The sequence below is a fragment of the Camellia sinensis genome, chromosome 8 (assembly GCF_055761805.1).
Source record: "Camellia sinensis isolate YWXY chromosome 8, ASM5576180v1, whole genome shotgun sequence".
Lineage (NCBI taxonomy): Eukaryota > Viridiplantae > Streptophyta > Magnoliopsida > Ericales > Theaceae > Camellia > Camellia sinensis.
In genome coordinates, this window is record NC_138968.1 from 36,614,981 (window position 1) to 36,634,220 (window position 19,240).

General features: G+C 40.7%; 1 pseudogene across 1 annotated transcript in view; it reads left to right on the top strand.

Moving 5' to 3' along the window:
• LOC114292887 (structural maintenance of chromosomes protein 2-2-like) overlaps positions 1–18,914 on the top strand; it is a 45,731-nt pseudogene extending 26,817 nt beyond the window's left edge. The window contains exons 12-20 of the transcript XR_014337548.1: positions 6,094–6,181; positions 16,160–16,300; positions 16,390–16,557; positions 16,670–16,854; positions 16,989–17,082; positions 17,157–17,245; positions 17,349–17,573; positions 17,761–17,835; positions 18,352–18,914. The product of XR_014337548.1 is annotated as a structural maintenance of chromosomes protein 2-2-like (transcript). The remainder of the gene's footprint in view (positions 1–6,093; positions 6,182–16,159; positions 16,301–16,389; positions 16,558–16,669; positions 16,855–16,988; positions 17,083–17,156; positions 17,246–17,348; positions 17,574–17,760; positions 17,836–18,351) is intronic.
• The last annotated feature ends 326 nt before the right edge of the window (positions 18,915–19,240 follow it).

A 19,240-nucleotide genomic window follows, 5' to 3' on the forward strand; every position in this document is an offset into this window, starting at 1 on the left:
ACCGGGCTATGCCCCTCCTTTGTAATTGCCTTTCAATGAATGGAAATTTGCTTGAACTCTTACTTCGGTTGATTTGTATGTTTGTACTTGTAATGATTTTTCCATAATCTTTTCACTTCCAACTTTTATCTCGGTTTTTGCTGGTCAAACTAACTATGCTTGCCAGCCAACCACTCCTTAGCCGGTATAATTACTTCGGCTGAGGAGTACACAGTAGTTTGTTTAATCCAGCCAACTATTCTTTCAGCCATACCCTTACTTCGGCTGAAGAGTAGAAAAGAGTTGGTTTAATGCAGCCAATCCACTCTTTAGCCATACCCTTACTTCGGCTGAAGAGTACAAAGAGTTGATTTATTCCAGCCAACCACTCTTCAGCCCTACCCTTACTTCGGCTGAAGAGTACAAAGGGTTGGTTTATTCCAGCTAACCACTCTTCAGCCCTACCCTTACTTCGGTTGAAGAGTTCAAAGAGTTGGTTTATTCCAGCCAACCTCTAAGTTAGTTTTTCCAGCCAACTTAGAATAATGTTTGGTTATTCCGACCAAACGTCCTGCAGCCTGGATCCTTATCCTGGGCTTAGGAAGGCTGTTGGTTTAATCCAGCCAACCTCTAAGTTAGTTTTTCCAGCCAACTTAGAATAATGTTTGGTTATTCCGACCAAACGTCCTGCAGCCTGGATCCTTATCCTGGGCTTAGGAATGGTGTTGGTTTAATCCAGCCAACCTCTAAGTTAGTTTTTCCAACCAACTTAGAATAATGTTTGGTTATTCCGACCAAACGTCCTGCAGCCTGGATCCTTATCCTGGGCTTAGGAGGGGTGTTAGTTTATTCCAGCCAACCTCTAAGTTAGTTTTTTTCAGCTAACTTAGAATAAAATGTTCGTGATGTGCCTTAAACTTTACTAAAGCTAACTTTTACAGAGAACAACTCATGTTGAAAAAGAATCGCTTGTTTTATTGAGGAAAGAAAAAATTACATGTTTTTGAAAGAGGAAAGCTAAAAATAAAATAACTTGAGATTGGCCGTGTTCCATGGCCTAGGGATTGCTTTTCCGTCCTTGTCTTCTAGGTGGTATGCCCCTTTGCCTGCTAACCCAACCACTTTGTAAGGACCTTCCCAGTTTGGCCCTAACTTGCCATCTCCTGGAATCAAGGTGTTCCCCATCACTTTGCGCAGTACCCAATCTCCGATCTTGAATTGTCTTGGATGCACCGTTTTGTTGTATTTCCTGGACAACTCTCGTTGATACAAGGCAATATGAACCAGTGCTCTTTTCCTTCTTTCTTTCGCGAGGTCAAGCTCTAATGTTATGGCTTCTCCATTCAGGTCTGGATCAAAATTTTCGCTTCGAATTGTGGGGAGGCCAACTTCCAGTGGGATTACTGCTTCCATTCCGTAGGCTAAGGAGAATGGTGTCTCTCCTGTTGATCGTCGAGGTGTGGTGCGGTAAGCCCATAAAACGTGAGGAAGTTCGTCCGCCCACTTGCCTTTTGCCTTCTCTAGCCTTTTCTTCAGTCCATCCAAGACGACTTTAAATGATGCTTCTGCTTCGCCATTCGCTTAAGGATATGCCGGTGTAGAATTGTAGAATTCTATCTTGTACTCTTCACAAAAGCTTCTGAAGATTCTGCCGTCGAACTGAGTGCCATTGTCTGAAATTAGGGCTTTTGGTATGCCAAACCGAGTGATGATGTTCTGCCAAACGAATTTCTTCACATCTCTTTCCTTGATCGATGCCAATGCTTCGGCTTCTACCCATTTTATGAAGTAGTCCGTTGCTGCGAGAAAGAATTTTCTGTTGCCAGGTGCTGTTGGAAGTGGTCCTACTATGTCCAACCCCCACATTGCGAAAGGCCACGGGCTAGTTAATGGTAGGAGTTCTCTAGCTGGTTGGTGTATTTGATGTGCGAATTTTTGGCATTTCTCACACTTCTTCACATATTTCTCTGAGTCTGCCTGCATGTATGACCACCAGTATCCTTGTGAAATGGCCCTATAAGCTAGTGATCTTCCACCTTGATGGCTTCCGCACACCCCTTCGTGTATTTCGAACAAGAATGCTTCCACTTTGCTGGGATAGACACACTTTAGGTAAGGTCCTGAGAATGACTTCTTGTATAACGCCAAGGATGGGGATAGCCAAAATCGCTGCGACTTCGCTCTTATTCTGTTGGCTTCTTTTTTCTCTTCTGGTACGTCTTTTAAGAACAGGATGATGGGATCCATCCAAGAGGGGCCTAGTTCTGTGCAACATACCTCTTCTGTTTCGGGGTCTTCTATGCTTGGTCTTGGTAAGTAGTCGATGAGCAATGGATGAGGGATGGATGCATCTGCCATTGAGGCAAAGCCTGCTAGTTCGTCTGCTCTACTGTTTTCCTCCCTGCCGATTTGTTCTATCCTTACTACATCAAACTTTTTGATCTCTGTTCTGACCAATTCTTGGCACTTGGCCATCCTATCATCCTTTGCTTCGTAGTCGCCAGAAATTTGGTTTACCACCAGCTGTGAGTCACTGTATACCATTAGTTCGGTGGCCTTCATGTAGTATGCTGATTTGAGTCCTGCAAGAAGCGCTTCATACTCCGCTTCATTGTTGGATGCCGGGAAACCAAGGTTAATTGCTTGCTCTACAGCCAGGCCGTCTGGAGAGATGAGGACTATGCCAAGTCCTGCACCATGCCGGTTGGATGCTCCATCCACAAAGAGCTTCCATATCTCTCCAACGAATAACTTCCAGCAAGTGGAGGGGTCAGATGATGTCGTGGGGTCAAGAATGGTGTTTTCTTCAAGGTCCATGCTTGCTGTCTGCCCCTCGCCTTCTGATTGTACTTTTGGTGAGTCTTGGTCTGTTTCTTTCTTGCTGTCTTTAGTTTGGTCTGCCTTGGAGTCTGACCGAGTGCTTTCTGCTAGGGGTTGCGCTATTCCGGCGTCAACTTCCATCCTTAGTTCGGTTGTGTCAGTTAGGTCGACTGGGCAAATATGATGACTTCCTGGAGTAAACTCTGCGATGAAGTCTGCCAAAGATTGGGCTTTTACTGCGGTTCTAGGTTGGAATTTGATGTCGAATTGTCCCAACTCTACTGCCCACTTTAAGATTCGCTCAGAAAAGTTCGCCCTCTCAAACAAAGCTTTTAGTAGAAAAGCTGTGAGGACAACTATGGTGTGGGCATGAAAGTAGTGTGCCAATTTCCTGGAGGCCATCATCAAGGCTAATGCCAGTTTTTCCAGTGGCAAATACCTTGTTTCGGCTCCCAGCAATGTCTTGCTGACATAATAGATGGCCAGGTGTTGGATTCCTTCTACACGAACCAACATTGCGCTAACTGCGTGCTGAGAGACTGCCAGGTACAAGAAGAGTTCTTCACCAGGTACTGGGGTAACAAGCAGTGGTGGGGAAGACATATATTTCTTCAAGCTTTCCAGAGCTTGGTCGCATTCTTCATCCCACTCAAACTTGGCCTTTAAGGCATGAAAAAATGGTCGTAGTCTATCTGACGACCTGCTTATGAACCGATTGAGCGCGGGTGCCATGCCGGTGAGATGCTGTACTTCTTTCACTGAGTTTGGTCTCTCCAAATCTTGGATTGCTTTGATTTGGGAGGGGTCTGCTTCTATACCCCGGTTGGTCACAAGGAAGCCCAAGAATTTGCCAGAGCCTACTCCGAATGCACACTTGGATGCATTGAGGCGCAACTTGTGTTTCTTTAGGATCTCAAACATTTCGCCTAGGTCCTTAAGATGGTCATTCTCATCCTTGCTCTTGACCACCATGTCGTCGATGTAAGCCTCCATTGTTCTGCCTAACAATGGTTCAAACATCTTGGTGACCATTCGTTGGAATGTTGCCCCTGCGTTTTTCAGGCCAAAGGGCATGACCTTGTAACTGTACAGTCCTCTTGGAGTTGTAAAGGATGTGACCTCCTGGTCTGGTTCATGCATGGCGATTTGGTGGTAGCCTCTGTATGCATCCAGAAAGCTAAGTCGGTTGTGCCCTGCCGTTAGGTCCACCAGTTGATCTATCCGTGGTAGAGGAAAGCTGTCTTTTGGGCACGCCTTGTTGACTGTTTTGTAGTCGATGCAGACGCGCCACTTGCCATTCTTCTTTGGCACTACGACCGTGTTGGAGATCCACTTCGGGTAGTGCACCTCTCTAATTGCTCCTGCCTCCAGCAGGTTTCCTACTTCTTCTGCCACAATTTCGGCATGGTGAAGTGCCGATCTGCGAGTGCGCTGAATGACTGGTCTAGCTGATGGGTGGACATTGAGTTGGTGACAGATGAAGTTTGGATCAATGCCTGGCATGTCGTAGGGTGTCCAGGCGAACACTTCAATGTTAGAGGTTAGGAATTCCAAGACCTCTAATCTCTCAGTGCTGGACAACGATGAACCGAGCAAAAAGAACTTATCTGGGTTCTTTTCATCTATTTTTACCTCCACCAAGTCCTCCACTGCTTTTTGATCCGCAGCTTTGCCGACATCTGCAAATAGCTCATTACTTTCAGGTTCTTCCACCGAATGAACGTATCCTTTGGCAGCGCGGCTGCCATTCACCGTGACGAAGCATTGCTTCGACATGATCTGATCTCCATAGACTTCTTCAATTATACCGGTGTCGTTGGGGAACCGCATTACTTGGTGGTAGGATGACGCCACTGACCGCATGGCATGCAGCCATGTTCTGCCCAAGATGATGTTGTAAGTGGAGGGGACCTTCAATACCCAGAACTCCACTTGTTTTGTCACGCTTCCTGCTCTGACTGGAAGAATTATTTTGCCGACGGGCCATTCTGGCATGGAGTTGAACCCAATTAGGGAAGATACGGCTGGCGCCAAGTCTTTGTCTTGCAGCTTCAGTTGTTAAATGTTTCGTAGTACATGATTTCACATGAACTACCTTGGTCAATCAGAATCCGCTTGACGTCAAAATCCTTGACTCGGAGAGTGACGACTAGGGCATCATTGTGAGGACAGTATATTCGATCCAAGTCTTTATCCGAAAAAGACATGATGTTTGTTGCCTCTATCAATTCATCTTGTTCTTTCACGCGGTCTTCTAGTGCTTGAGGATCGATCCTCCGCCTTTGCCTATCAGGGCTTTGCGAACGAGAGCGACGGGGGTTGTTAGTTCGCCTCCCCCTAGTATCCCTCCTGGTGTTATGTCGTTGGGGCTCCAAGTCCGCCGTGGGAGGGACAGAGGGTAATCCTTCACGCCTTGCACCCCCATCTGGAGTTAGCCTGTCGACGGCGGACTGCGGCAATTCTTCAATGTGTGCCATTGTTTGAAAAGAGGAGAAGCTTAATCAAGAGGTTTAGTTCTGTCTGTTTTTCCCACAGACGGCGCCAATTGTACGGGAAAGAAATACACCTTCTCGTATAATCCTGTTGACTAAGTCTGTGCTCCTCCGTACGACGTCGCTTTATCACCTGAAAACACAAACGTGAGCTAGCTGGCGGGTGTGTGCCGGAAACCTCTCCGATGCCTAAGTCAGTAAACTTGACAAATAGACAAAGCTCTGTGTATTCAAGAAGCAAAGTTGTGTGTTACCTCCTCCAAGGTGATGTTTGTGAGCTTTTATAAGTTTCGTGTGGCACAATCCTAGTAGGACTTCTACTTCTCCATGCAGAGTCCTTCTAGGATTCATGCTCCTGAAAGATAATGCTTATCCTTCAACACCCCCCCTCACTGCTTAAACCAAGTGAGATGGTTTTTACCATGGCCGAATTACCACATGACCGAAATAATATTGGCTATGCTGAGCCACAGAGTAGGCCGAACTATCCTTAGTTCGGTTCTTTCTTTCCTACTCCCTATATCGGTTCTTTCATATACAAACCATGGTATGTTTAGATCGAGCTACCGAGTAGCAAGGTTTTGACCGTTCTAACCACAATATGTCATGACCGAACTAACTCTGAGACCGGCCTAACTCCAAGTTGCTTCCGGACCGGAGTAACTTTACAATTCTTGGGCCGGAGTAACTTTATCTCTCTTGGGCCGGAGTAACTTTTCGGCCCTTTTTACCCAGTCCTTCGTACTTTGGGCCATAAAGTCCATCTCATAGCTCGGCCTAATTTTCACCAAAATTACCCTCTCAATACTAATAATCGGGATGTCAAGCTCAAAGATTTAGAGAAAAAGATGGACAAAGCTCAGGTGCAGTCAGCTTCCAAGGATCTCAAGGTAGGTGTTGAAATAGCTGACATTTATCATAAAATTCCCAGTAAACCTTCAATGCCGGCCCTGGGCATGGGCCAACAAGGCCATGGCTTAGGGCCCCTCAAAATAGACTCAAAAAAGGAACCCCTTCTATTGTGGTTTAGTGTAATATATTAGGTATGTTTTAAGTTTTAAAAAAAATTAAAGAAGGCCCAAACTTACTTAAAATAAATTGACCCATTAAAAAATTGAAAGGCCCATTCAAAAAAATTAACATTGTTATCCATTAAAAATATATCCAAAAAAAGGGTCCCTCCTATTATAGTTTATTGTATTATATTAGGTATATTTTAAATCCAAAAAAAAATTAAGGAAGACCCAAACTAACTTAAAACAAATTGACCCATTAAAAAATTGAAAGGCCTATTTAAAATAATTAGCATTGTTATCCATTGAAAATGATTTTGCAAAAAAATTAGATTATGCAAGTACAATTGATTTATTTGCTTCTAAAAATGCAAGAAGAGCGAGGATCAAGTGACACTTATTAATTGTTGTAATGTAATACTAAGTATTTTTGTGATTTTGACACAATTTTTTTGTCTTTTATCTTCATTTTTTTTCATTTTTTTCATTTAATGAAAAAAAAAATGTGAAGGGCCCCCAAAATTTATTAGTTGATTATTGGCTTTGGGCCCCGGAAATCTCAGGACCGGGCCTATAAACCTTGTGCAAGCAACTTAACCTACTCATTTTTACAATGGATTTCCTGCCTTTTCATATGCAGATAGCAACGGTGTGTTTTTTTTTTTTTTCAGCATACTTTAATGCAAGTTACACTTGATTGGTCCTTTGTTGGCCTTTATAATGTTGAAATATAGTACACAAAATATTCTAGAATAGGACCCTTTTTTTGTGGCCATTGTTTGGGCCTTGATTTTATTTCTTTTTCTATGTTATTTCCTATCTTGTACAGTTTCCTAATCTTGTACATATTGATCTATATATTCATGGACTGACCTTAATTGAGATTAAAGCCAATCATTCTTTTATTCTTCTTCGTATTAGAGCCTAAAAAACCCTAGCCACTCTTTTTCTCTCTCTCAAGCATCCAACACTCAAATCCCTTTCCAGCCACCATCCCAGTAAACCTTGTGCAAGCAACTTAACCTACTCATTTTTACAATGGATTTCCTGTCTTTTCATATGCAGATAGCAACGGTGTTTTTTTTTTTTTGCCCCAGCATACTCTAATGCAAGTTACACTTGATTGATCCTTTGTTGTTCTTTATAATGTTTAAATATAGTACACAAAATATTCTAGAATAGGACCCTTTTTTATGGCCATTGTTTGGGCCTTGATTTTATTTCATTGTCTATGTAATTTCCTATCTTGTATAGTTTCCTAATCTTGTACATATTGATCTATATATTCATGGATTGACCTCAATAGAGATTAAAGCCAATTAATTCTTTTATTCTTCTTAGTATCAAAGCCTAAAAAACCCTAGCCATTCTTTTTCTCTCTCTCAACCAGCCACCACTGAAACCCTTTTCCAACCACCATTCACTAGCCGACAGCCTCTCTCATCCTCTCCTAGCCAGTTGAAATTCCTTCATAGGCCTTGCCCACCAGCTAAAACTCCTTCCCAGCCTCTACCCACTAGCCGACAACCCCTCTGTTTGTCCCTAGGGTTTGTTATACCCTTTTTCCTTGTTTGGATGCCCCTAATTAATGTGTTGAGCATTTTTTTCTCTTATTTGTGGAGTGGGCTATGTAGACACTCCATTTTTGATCGTCCTCAAGACTTGGATGTCACCGTTTGAACACTCGGTGATCATCCTTGTTTGAGCCTTGCCTCAGGATCTCTCAACTCGACTGTTTTGTGTTTGGTTTTGCACCAAACACTTGTGTTTTTGCTTTGAAGGGCAGGGAATGGCTTGTTGGCCATCCCCACATCCCACCGGCCATGGCTTGAGGCCACCAGTTGTGTTTTGTTGCCATCGGCCAAATATTTGGCCAACCGGCACTATAGATGGTCGACCGGCCATCTATTTTGGTCAAATTACATTTTTGACCGGCCGACCACTGTTCATCTGCTTTTGCAGATATTTTTATGCCACCTGTGCTAGCTGGCATACACTTTGTTCTCCTCCATACACGTGTATGGAGGGATCTCCCTCTTGACTAGCTTACTTGAGAAGCTTTGCAAGAGGGAAACTCTATAAGAGGAGGCCTCTTCTCCCTCCATTAGGGTTACAAAAAAAAGCCAGAGGAGTTCTGATATTAGGGTTAGGTCATAGTGTCTCTATCCTATCTCTATATTTCTCTCTCTCTTTTGCCTTGTGTGTGTTTTGTCTTATTTTGGTGTACAAACACCTAGTTCTACACCTTCTCCTGGTTGCTGAGGGGCCAGAGGGTTGTTCTTAGTGTTCTTGACTGGTTTTGAGCTTTGAGGACCAGCTGGAGCATCATTCTTGAAGAAGGTCAACAAGGGTAAGAACTTACCCCTTTTTACCCCATATTTGCATAGTATTTTTGCCTATCTTGCGACCGTTTTTAGACTTTGTGTATAACATATAAAAGTCTTGTTTTTGCCTGCTCTAAGCTTTGGGGTTGTTTGACCCCTCTTAAGCCTTGTTAGGCTCTATTTTTGTGCCATTTTGGTGAGCTTCGGGACCACCTTGTTTGGCCCTTCTCACCACTGAAATCTTGAGGGATTTCGGTGGTGAGGATGGTGGTTTAGGGTCCTAAGAAGGAGAGGGTCACCCCCTCTCCTTGTTGTCCTTGAAAAGGGCCATTCTTGCCTCATGTGTGAGCACCTAGTTTAGGTCCATGTTGGCCATGCCTTAACTGTTATTTGGTAATATTTTACCATATACTACTTCTGTTTCATGTTGGTTTAGACACACCTTGCATGCCTTGCATACATGTCTTGTAATGCCATCATTTTGCCTTAACATGTACTTAGCATGTAGATTACCATGCTTGCTTGCTTTGGCCAAGCTTTATGAAGCTTTTAGGCTTGTTTTGCCATGCTTAAGGTCTGATGTAGGTTGTCTTAGCCATGCTTGCCATGTTTGCCATGCTTCGTATAGCCCTTTTGCATTTTAGCTTGTTGGCTTTAAGCGTATGAACCATGAGCATGCATTACTTGCATCATTTTTAGTGGTTTAGCACCACTTATCATGTCATTTCAGTCCACTTAACATGCTCGCATGCTTGCATTTAATGCTCCTTTGATACTTTAAGAGGTTGTGTTGTACACTCCATGTTTAAGCACTTGTGCATGCCTCCATGTGTAGATCATTTAGATGCCATCTAAGTGATTTTTGGGGCTTGCCTTAACATGATTTGGGACTGATTTGATTCATTTTGATCATTTGCTTCATGTGTCACATGATCATGATTTAAGCCCTTTGGCTTGTCTTGGATTTTGGGTTTTATTTGCATGCCATGTCTATCTTGTTTACTTGGTTTGGCGTCATTCTTAACATGATTTTCAAAGCTTAATGTGCATGATATATGTCCATGTTTGCATCCTCTTAAGTGTGCTTGAGAGTTGCTCTCCAATGCCTAAGTGTTAGTCCTTGTGTGCATGCATGCTGGCATGTTATTTGGTCATCATTCTCTTAGCATTTGGCCACTGTTTTGGGCCTAGTATAAGGCTGTCCAAATCAATTTAAGACCACCCCTTGCATGTTGATGCATGCTCACCTTGTGTGTTGTTGCATACTTGTGTGTGGTTGCATGATTGAATGAAGTAACATGCTTACTTGCATGCTTGAACATCCACATTATATCTTGTATGTTTGTTGATTAGCATTGATGCCTCATACCTTGCATGCTTGCTTGCATAGGTTGCATGCCTAATATGCATTGTGCATTGCTAATGCCTATGCTCATGTTGCATACTTAGTCCACATATCTAGGTTGCATTGCATTGGCATGCATGCCTTGCCTCTTGATCAAGTGATAGAGGTTGGGCCTCTTTGTTTGTTTATGTGCATTGCATTTCATTTGATATCAAAGTGCATACTTGGTTTCTTTGGCCATCACGCATTGAAATGCGCGATTGGTGGTTCGAGAATCGAGAACCATGTCCCTTTGAGTCATAAACATGATAGGGGATGTGTTGGTGCACACATTTGCTTGAAATGCATTGCCATGCCCTGTTCTGCCCTCTGCTGCTGTCGAAACAGGATTCTGCAGAAAGCTTTGGCCGGCCGGCCATCTATACTGCCGACCGACCAAATATGGATGGCCGAGAGCCCAACAAATGGTCGATGACCATCCTGCTATGGCCGGTGATGATTTATCTTAGCCGGTGGTGATCCACAATGTCCAGAGAGTGTTCCTTGAGAATTGTGCCATTTTCAAAGGAGAAAAATAGTAGAAACAGAGGCAACTTGTGCATGGTGGTGTGTTTCCAAGCGGAACCGAGCGTGCATGCATTGGGCCCTCTTCCCGAGGCTGCCTTTACTGTTTTATTAGATTAGTTAATTTGCTTAACTAGTTTAATTTGTCTGTAATAATCAATTAGCTTGTAGGTTAATTAATTGTATTATTCTTTTGGTCCCTCCGAGCGAGGGCGAACTTGTAATAAGTGTAGATGCATGTGTGCATGTTTTCCAATCCCCACTTCTTTCTCCCTTTTTCTTACCTGCTTTGATGGTTAGTATTAGGACGTATTTGATTTAACATACCTTATGCTATGCATGCGTGCATTATTCATCAGTATTGCATGCACCGGGCTCGGCGTATCATGCTAACTACATAAGTATTTCAAATCTAACTTGAATACATGCATCAAATGGTTGCATTTCACATGTCATCCTAGGATTAGCCGAGCCTATCCTAATTGCATTCTGTATGCGTCGCATTAGGCACTTAACATGAACTAGGATAATGCATATGATTACTAACTAGTTCATTGTTTTGGCACGGAGTACTAGGTGAGCATTTATGCTTTAGCATCTCGCATGAGTGTGAATGTTAACATGACAGCATGCTTACCATGAGGCTATTTGCTTATATGATATAACTGCTTGAGTGCCTGTGGATGGATGTTGAATTACCTAAATTGGAATAATGCACTAAAACTGTGAGTTTTAAGCCCACTAGATAGTGGCAAAACCATCTTTTCTAAAGCTCACTTGAGGGTGGCAAAATCTGCATTTTAGCCTACTCGCGAGTAGCAAACCATTTTCAAAACAAACATGCAATGTTTTGTTCCAATTTAGGCGATTTGGTCTATACTTGTTTGCTGTGCGCATAACGTAGTAATTCTAGGCTAATAACCGGAATAGGAACACATAATGCTTTCAAAACAAGATATCACGGTTAGTAGAGGCCGATCTTTGATCGGGCGAGAGGGGGTGCTCATAGCTGACCTTCCCCAATCGTACCCATGTTCCCGAGCCGAGGCAACTTTGGTGATGACGGACACGTGGCCTTTGGCACCGAGTCAGGGTTTCTTAAATTTCCCAAAATAAAATATTTAGGCGGCGACTCTGTATCTGGCAAAGCAGTCCATGTTTGGCACTTCTTTTCTAAAAATCTATTTTTTCTCAAAATGATTTGCCGGATTTGGACTCTTTGGTTCAGATTAAGAACCGTGACAATTCGAGGGTCTGAACTGTAGTGAGCCCAATATGAACAGAACGGGACTCGCCCTCCCGGGGCGCTCGGGGACGTCTACAAGTTACCGGCTTTATTTGGTAGCATTTAATTGGATAGGCCATTGAGTTTTTCTGGCCTCTTGCTTTTGTTTTTTGGACTGTGTTGCTGTGACTTTGTGTATCTTTCAAACCTATAACCATAACTGATGAGACACCTCTTGTTGCTCCTTCTGCTAAGACCACTAAACCTATTCCCATGAGTTCTGATTTTTCTCTTTCTCACCTCAATCTTGTTCATCGCATTACGAGTGTGGTGTTGAGTAGGAAAAATTTTGTTTCTTGGAGCCGTTCTCTTAAATTCTATTTAGGGGATAAAAGAAAAGCTAATTGGCTCTTACCTTCTTCTACCTAGCCTGATGAGACCAACCCTAAATGGACCTAGTAGGATATTGATAATTACACTATTTTGGGTATCGTATCTATCACATGTTTCTTTATTGCAACACAGTCCCTATCCTCTTGCATGCCTTGTCCCAGATGTACACCCATGCTCATAATGATGCTCGCATCTTGCTCGTGCCTCCCAGTCTACCTTGGGCCTTTCTATGTCTGAGTTCTTTGGATATAAGGCTTGTTGGGAATAATTGGCTCAATATGAACCCTTGACTGATTTACCAGTCGTTGCTGCTTCTCTTGTGTCCAAACATCTTGCTCGCCAGCACGCTTACCAGTTTTTGATGGGTTTAAACTCTGAGGTTGAATATCTTCGAACTCAGATTTTAAACACCTCCCCTATCCCATCCCTCTATGAGGCATTTGCTACCATTGATAGTGATGAGCATCGCCGACATTTGGTTCAGCCAAGCTCTTCTTCAGTCTCTCCAGCTTTATCTAATCAGATGGCCTTTACTGCCAAATCTAGCTCTCGGGGTTCTTCGGGTTCCATTACTTGCCATCATTGTGGTGCTTCTGGGCATGTCAAGACACGTTGCTTCAAACTTCATCCTGAGTTAAGGCAATGTTCTTCTCATCCTCGTGGTCCTGGTACCCCTCGCATAGCTGCTTTAGTGGAAGTTGCTCCTACTCTTACGCCTTTTGCTATCCCTAACTTGTAGGAGTTACAGACTCAAATTGGTTAGCTTCAGGCTCAGCTTGGATCCCTTACTAGTTCTCATGGCCTATCACCTTCCATTGCTGCCACCCTTGCTATAGGTACATCTACTGCTTTCCATGTTGGGTTTGCTTGTCCCTCATGGGTTCTGGATTCTGGGGCTAATGGTCATATAACTTGTGAGTTTTTCTTTCTTTCTTCTCCAGTCCCTACTACCATAGTCCAATCTGTTTGCTTCGCTGATGGTTCTTCAGCTTTTGTTCATCATAAGGATGTTGTGCCTTTATCTCCTCCTACCATTACTTTATCATCTCTTTTACATGTCTCCAAATTTGCATATAATCTCTTATTTGTTAGTCGTTTTGCCAAATAGTTTAATTGTGCTGTCATTTTCTTACCTTCTTCTTGTCTTTTACATAACACTGACAATGCTAGGGTATCAATGTTTTCCCCCTTAAACTTAATGCGACAATGGCATACAATGATTAATAGCAAAATAGTTACCAAATTGTTTCTATCAGATGAGAAGTCAAGAGTTCTAAGTGTATGCCAGCATTATGCCTGAAAAGGCGATGTTATTTTATTATTTAGTGACATCAACTGTGTTTATCTTTAGATTTCTCATATTGTCCTTATTTTGTTTAAAAATATTTTGTTTTTTTTGAGAATGTCCATAGTGTTGGAGATAAGATTATATTGTCAAAGATATCAAAATATACGACGATCCCATTAATTTGTGCTTATTATGATTTTTTGCGTCTTTCATTTATTTCAATTCCTTAATTGAAGGGATTTGATTATATCTTTCATTCTATATATATGGTGTATCATGTAAACAAGAGTATAAGTTGAGTGAATGAAAGATGTAGCCCCTTAGGGCTTTGTGTGTGTGGATATAGGCCAATATTGGCCGAACCATGTTAAACCTTTGTATTCCTTATTTTCTCTTTCCATATTCAACCTTATTGCCTTGTTACAAAATTCAACTAATATATTCTGATATCTTTGACAATATAATCTTATCTCCAACACATAATACTTGGATCTCAAGAAGTTTTAAGGATCTGTTTGGAGAAGTTTAAACGTTCATTTCAAAATACCAACAGCCACCTTCTTTAGACAATATGTTGTTACCAAGCATATTTCTATTTTATGTGATTCCAACGAGTGAGTGCTTATTGATCATTTGCACATCGAGAGGCAATTGGAAAGGTAGACCTTTCATTCTACTGCAAGCATACTTACAAATACTGCACGATTTTCAAATATGATTGTCAGGCAGTATTTCATGCACTCTCTCAATCATGGGCTCCTACTTGAATGAAAATCATGACTAGAGTAGGTTTGTGTTGAAATGTGGCCGACATCGCCTAGAGTTGCCCCATCTATGCTAGTTATAAAGATCTAGTTTCCCTCTTCTTAATACCTGGATTTTAAGGAAAAGCGTGGGCTGGGCTTTTCAATATGGTATTAGAGCTTGGTTAGGCCTGTGATTGGTGTGTTGTTTGTCTGGCTACTGTATGTTGTGGTCCAGGAGGATGTGTTGGAATGTATCCCACATCGCCTGAAGTTGCCCCATCTGTGCTAGTTATAAGGCTCTAGTTTCCCTTTCTTCAATACTTGTGTTTTAAGGAGAACTGTGGGCTAGGTTTTTCAATTGTTTGGTGGTATAGGATGAGACTCCCTGGAATAACATGTCTGATTCACTTTCAGGTTGAACTTGGACTAGTAAAATTAATTCAGTCAGATAGTAGTTACACAATAGTCTCCAACGTAAGTGTCATGAATTCTTCTTTACCTTATGGTCAAATTAGTGGTTTTAAATTAATTGTGGGAAACTGTATACTTGACAAATACCTTGGCTTGGGTGTGGGATGCTATTATATTTACAGCGGACAATCAAAACTCAAAAGTATGATTTTTGTTGTGAAGTATTATCATATGAAATTCTTTTTCTAAGGTATTACCATGCCTAAATGTTATCGATATGTAGAAACGGCATTTTTAGATAATGTGAGCCTCGAAAAGTAAGTTTTCCACCTTTATGACTTAATTAAATGTGGAAGTTTGTTAAATATGGGTAGAACAGATACAGTCAATCGCTTGTCTTTTTATGATTTGTTGTCTATGGTTAGTAAGTCACATGCATACATATAATGTAATTATTTTCTTGGCATGTATTTGTCCTCATTATCTTGTTCACTATGATGATAATTGCACCACAGACACTGTCATGTTTTGCATGGTGAAAATCCTAAGTGATTCGTGATTAGATTAAGATTTAATTATACCAACTCCCAATCAAAGAAAGCTCACAATCTAAATCATCAAGCTCTTACGAAAGTGATTTAGATTGTTGTTTTCGAAAAATAATAAATCGACACAAACGATTTTTTCGTGGAAAAATCACAATTGAAGCACCTTCAATTGTGATCAAAAACCACAGGCGAAACGCCAGTAATCAATCCACTACTGAAGAAAGAAAGATTACAAAGATAACAAACAAATTACCAAACGCATCCAATTTGTCTTCAAACCTTCTGTAAATCTTTCACCACAACCTTCGTCTCGGAATTGATTAGTATGAAGTTGAATCCACAACTTCTATTGTCGAATCAACGACCACGCACAGTATCAAACTCCTTTGATGCTCCACGCTTGAATCTCTGGATTCCACTGAAGAAGAACACTCTTGAATATGAAGAAACAAACTCCTTGATGTATGTATCTCAAATCATAGGATTAAACCTTACTAAAAAACATCAAGGAAAACTAGCAAACAAGCCCCAAAACAAAACCCTAGAGCTTCCAAAGTAGATCTAGGAAACTTAACTCTAAAAAAGACTTAAACAGATTTATATAGAAAACAGGGGCCGCGCACTCCGCTCGAGTGCAGGATAGTCCGCTCGACCGGATCCACTAAAACACGCATGTGATTAAACAGGTTTCCTCTCGAGCGCTGGAACCCACGCTCGAGCGCGAAAACACACTTCTCGGTATTTTTGCAGACACGCCCAACTACTGAGATAGTACACATTCCGCTCGAGCGCCAATGGTCCTGCTCGAGCAGGAAAGCCAAAAAACAAGGAAAAATTATAACTCTATAAAACAGAGTTTGTTCGTGGATTTGACAACAAAGGGACCTAGCACATGGAAATGGTGCTTTTAATTCCATACAAATTGTCTTCGATGGCGATTATCGATTACATTCATAAAAATCTTAATAATGACTTTGGAGTTCCTTTTAACTTGGTTATGCTTGTGAGTAGGAGCAGGCTAATCAAAAGGAGAGGCTTCTTATGGAAATGGAAGCTGTCAAACAAGAATGTGCATCCTTGGAGAGTCAGTTAGTTTCTCTGAAGCAGCAGATTAACAGTCTTGCTTCAGAAGTAGATGGACTTAAAACCAGGGTAAACAACCATTTGTGTTTTTGCAGTTAGTACTTCACCTCAATTTCTTCCCCAGCAGAAAAAAATAACTGCTCCACTTACTCTTGCAGATTGCTTCTGTAAGAAATGCTCATGATCAGGCTTAATCTGAGCTCAATCTTTTCCACTCAAAGATGAAGGAGCGCAATACACAGATTAGTTGCATTCTCAGGGAGCAACCGGAACTTCAACACAAAATTAGTAAGAGAAATCTTGAGAGGAAGAAGATGGAAAATGAGGTAATGGGCTAAGTGGCTCATGTATTCTCTCCACTTTTTGGCTCGTAAGTTAGTAACCCACTTTGTTTTTTATGTATTGTTTTGTTTTTGTTTTTGTTTTGTTTTGTGGCAGGTAAAACGAATAGAGATGGAACAGAAAAATTGCTCCTTGAAAGTCGAAAAACTAATAGAGAAGCATGCTTGGATAACACTTGAGAAACACCGATTTGGAAGAAGTGGGACAGATTTTGATTTTGCATCTTGTGATCCTCATACAGCAAGGAAAGATTTTGAAAAGCTACAAGCTAAGCAATCAGGGTGTGTGTCTGACAAAATCTGCTGCTTTTACACTATCATCAACATTTTTTGACCATGTTCATATGTACAAATTGTCATTGTCATCCATGAATCAAGCAGGAGTTCTTAACACATATTTTTGTCATTTCTTTTAGCCTTGAGAAACAAGTTAATAAGAAAGTTATGGAAATGTTTGAGAAATCAGAAGATGAGTACAATCATTTAATATCAAAGAAGAATGTTATTAAGGTTTGTAACTGTTTAACTGTTATAACTTCATTGTACCAAAATCTCTTTACTTGTCCTGACTTCGTCTTGCATAGAATGACAAGACAAAAATCAATATGGTGATTGCGGAACTTGATGAAAAGAAGAAAGAAACGCTGAAAGTTACTTGGGTTAAGGTTAACAAGTTAAAACTAGTAGTTTATGTCAACAGTTTTCATATGTTTCTTCTAGCCTTTGAAAGTACCAAAACCCTATACTTACTCTTTAAGAATTTGTACTTCTCTTAGTGATTTTGGATCCATATTTTCACACTATTACCTGGCACAATGGTGAAGCTAGAAACTCCTGAGGGAAGTAGCTTCTTAGATGGTCTTGAGGTTTGTGTTGCATTTGGAAGTGTTTGGAAACAGTCCTTGTCAGAACTTAGCGGTGGACAAAGATCGTTACTTGCACTTTCTCTAATTCTGGCACTGCTTCTGTTTAAACCAGCTCCACTTTATATCCTGGATGAGGTACATAACTTGTTTAGTTCCTTGAAAGAGTGGTTGACATGTCTCATCTCTAATATGTTCACTCTATAAGAGATGCATATTATTTTGCTATTAGATGAGTTTGATTTGCTATGACATATGACATCTTTATTTTATCCTCACTCTCCCTCTCATCTTCAATTTTGTTGTTTCTACTGTTATTTGATAGGTTGATGCAGCTCTTGATCTAAGTCACACCCAGAACATTGGAAGAATGATCAAAACTCAGTTTCCACATTCACAGGTTTGATTTGCATTCTTGTGGTCACTGATGTTCTCTACTTTTATTTCTATATTTTTTTATTAATCTATGAACTTGCGGTCAGTTCTCAAACAATTGAAAGTTTAGTAGTTCTTCCCAAAACGGTTTAGCTAGTTGTGGATAGATTGAGTACAAACCTAATTTACAGCTCTTCTTGCACCCTTAATGGTCTATTAAATTATGTTTAAGTATTTCTCAACCAAGATCTTTCCTATGGGGAATGTTGATGGATAACATCCTCTTACTCTCGTTTCTTTATGAACGTATTCAACTTGTTCAAAAATGTTTTTACTGCTATCAAAAGTAGAAAATATTCACTAGTAAGTCTACAATCTTGCTTCTAGAGGTTAATAAAACAGCTATTTTCAGTCACTAATTATCAGAGTTCAAAAAATTTAGTAACTGATTCGTGATAATGTCAGCCAATTTTCCATATTTCCCGTGGATCTTTTGTTATGACCATTTTTTCATTATTCTCTTTGTTATATCGTTCTGCAGTTCATTGTGGTTTCTTTGAAAGAAGGCATGTTCAATAATGCCAATGTTCTTTTTCGGACAAAGTTTGTGGATGGTATTTCTACTGATAATTTGTAATTTCTATGAAGATAATTTGATGAATATTCTGGAAGTCTACTCTTTGGAAATGTCTGCCAAGGAAATTAAGTTCTAGGTGATGGTTTCATCTCCCTAGTGCTTAGAAGAAGGCAAAAGTTAATGAGTAGAATTTTCTGGAGCATTTACTTGCAAGTATAAAATAGTGGTGTTGATGTTCCTGCAGTTTGAGCCATCAGAAAAACATCCCAAAGATCTCAAACAATCCGTTATGCAGCAGCAAAAGGTGTAGCAGCAAAAATAGAGGCAACTTTCCGAATCAAATTTGGGAGTTTATGTATATGTTTTTCAAGTATTTTTTCTAATCTGTAATTCAGCCCCTTATTTAATGAAAATCTACAGCACTTCAATATAGTTTTTCACTCTTGTTTTCATCCACAACCTTTTTGATTTATATCTTTCATCCATTCACGCTTCCGCTGTCCCAACACAGAACAGTAGCATCTAAGCCAAACAAGTGATTCATATTCTATGAGGATCAATCCCAAGCTGGTAATTTATCCTTATTGAATGACATTCGCTCTTAGTGAAGTAAACTGTTTCTCAAGTAAATATATTTTGGTTTGCTTACGTTTGTGAACTTCATATATACTATTGTATAAATGGAACACCCCTTTATTCTGAAGCCATGTCACATTTCTGTTTTTTCAAAAACCCAACTATTTAAATTTTGGCTTTGTTTTCCTGTGAAGTAATATGGTGGGAATTTCCTTTATATTCCACTTTTTGAGGATTTTGAAAAACTGGGTAACTGAAACAAGGATGGCGTGAAGGC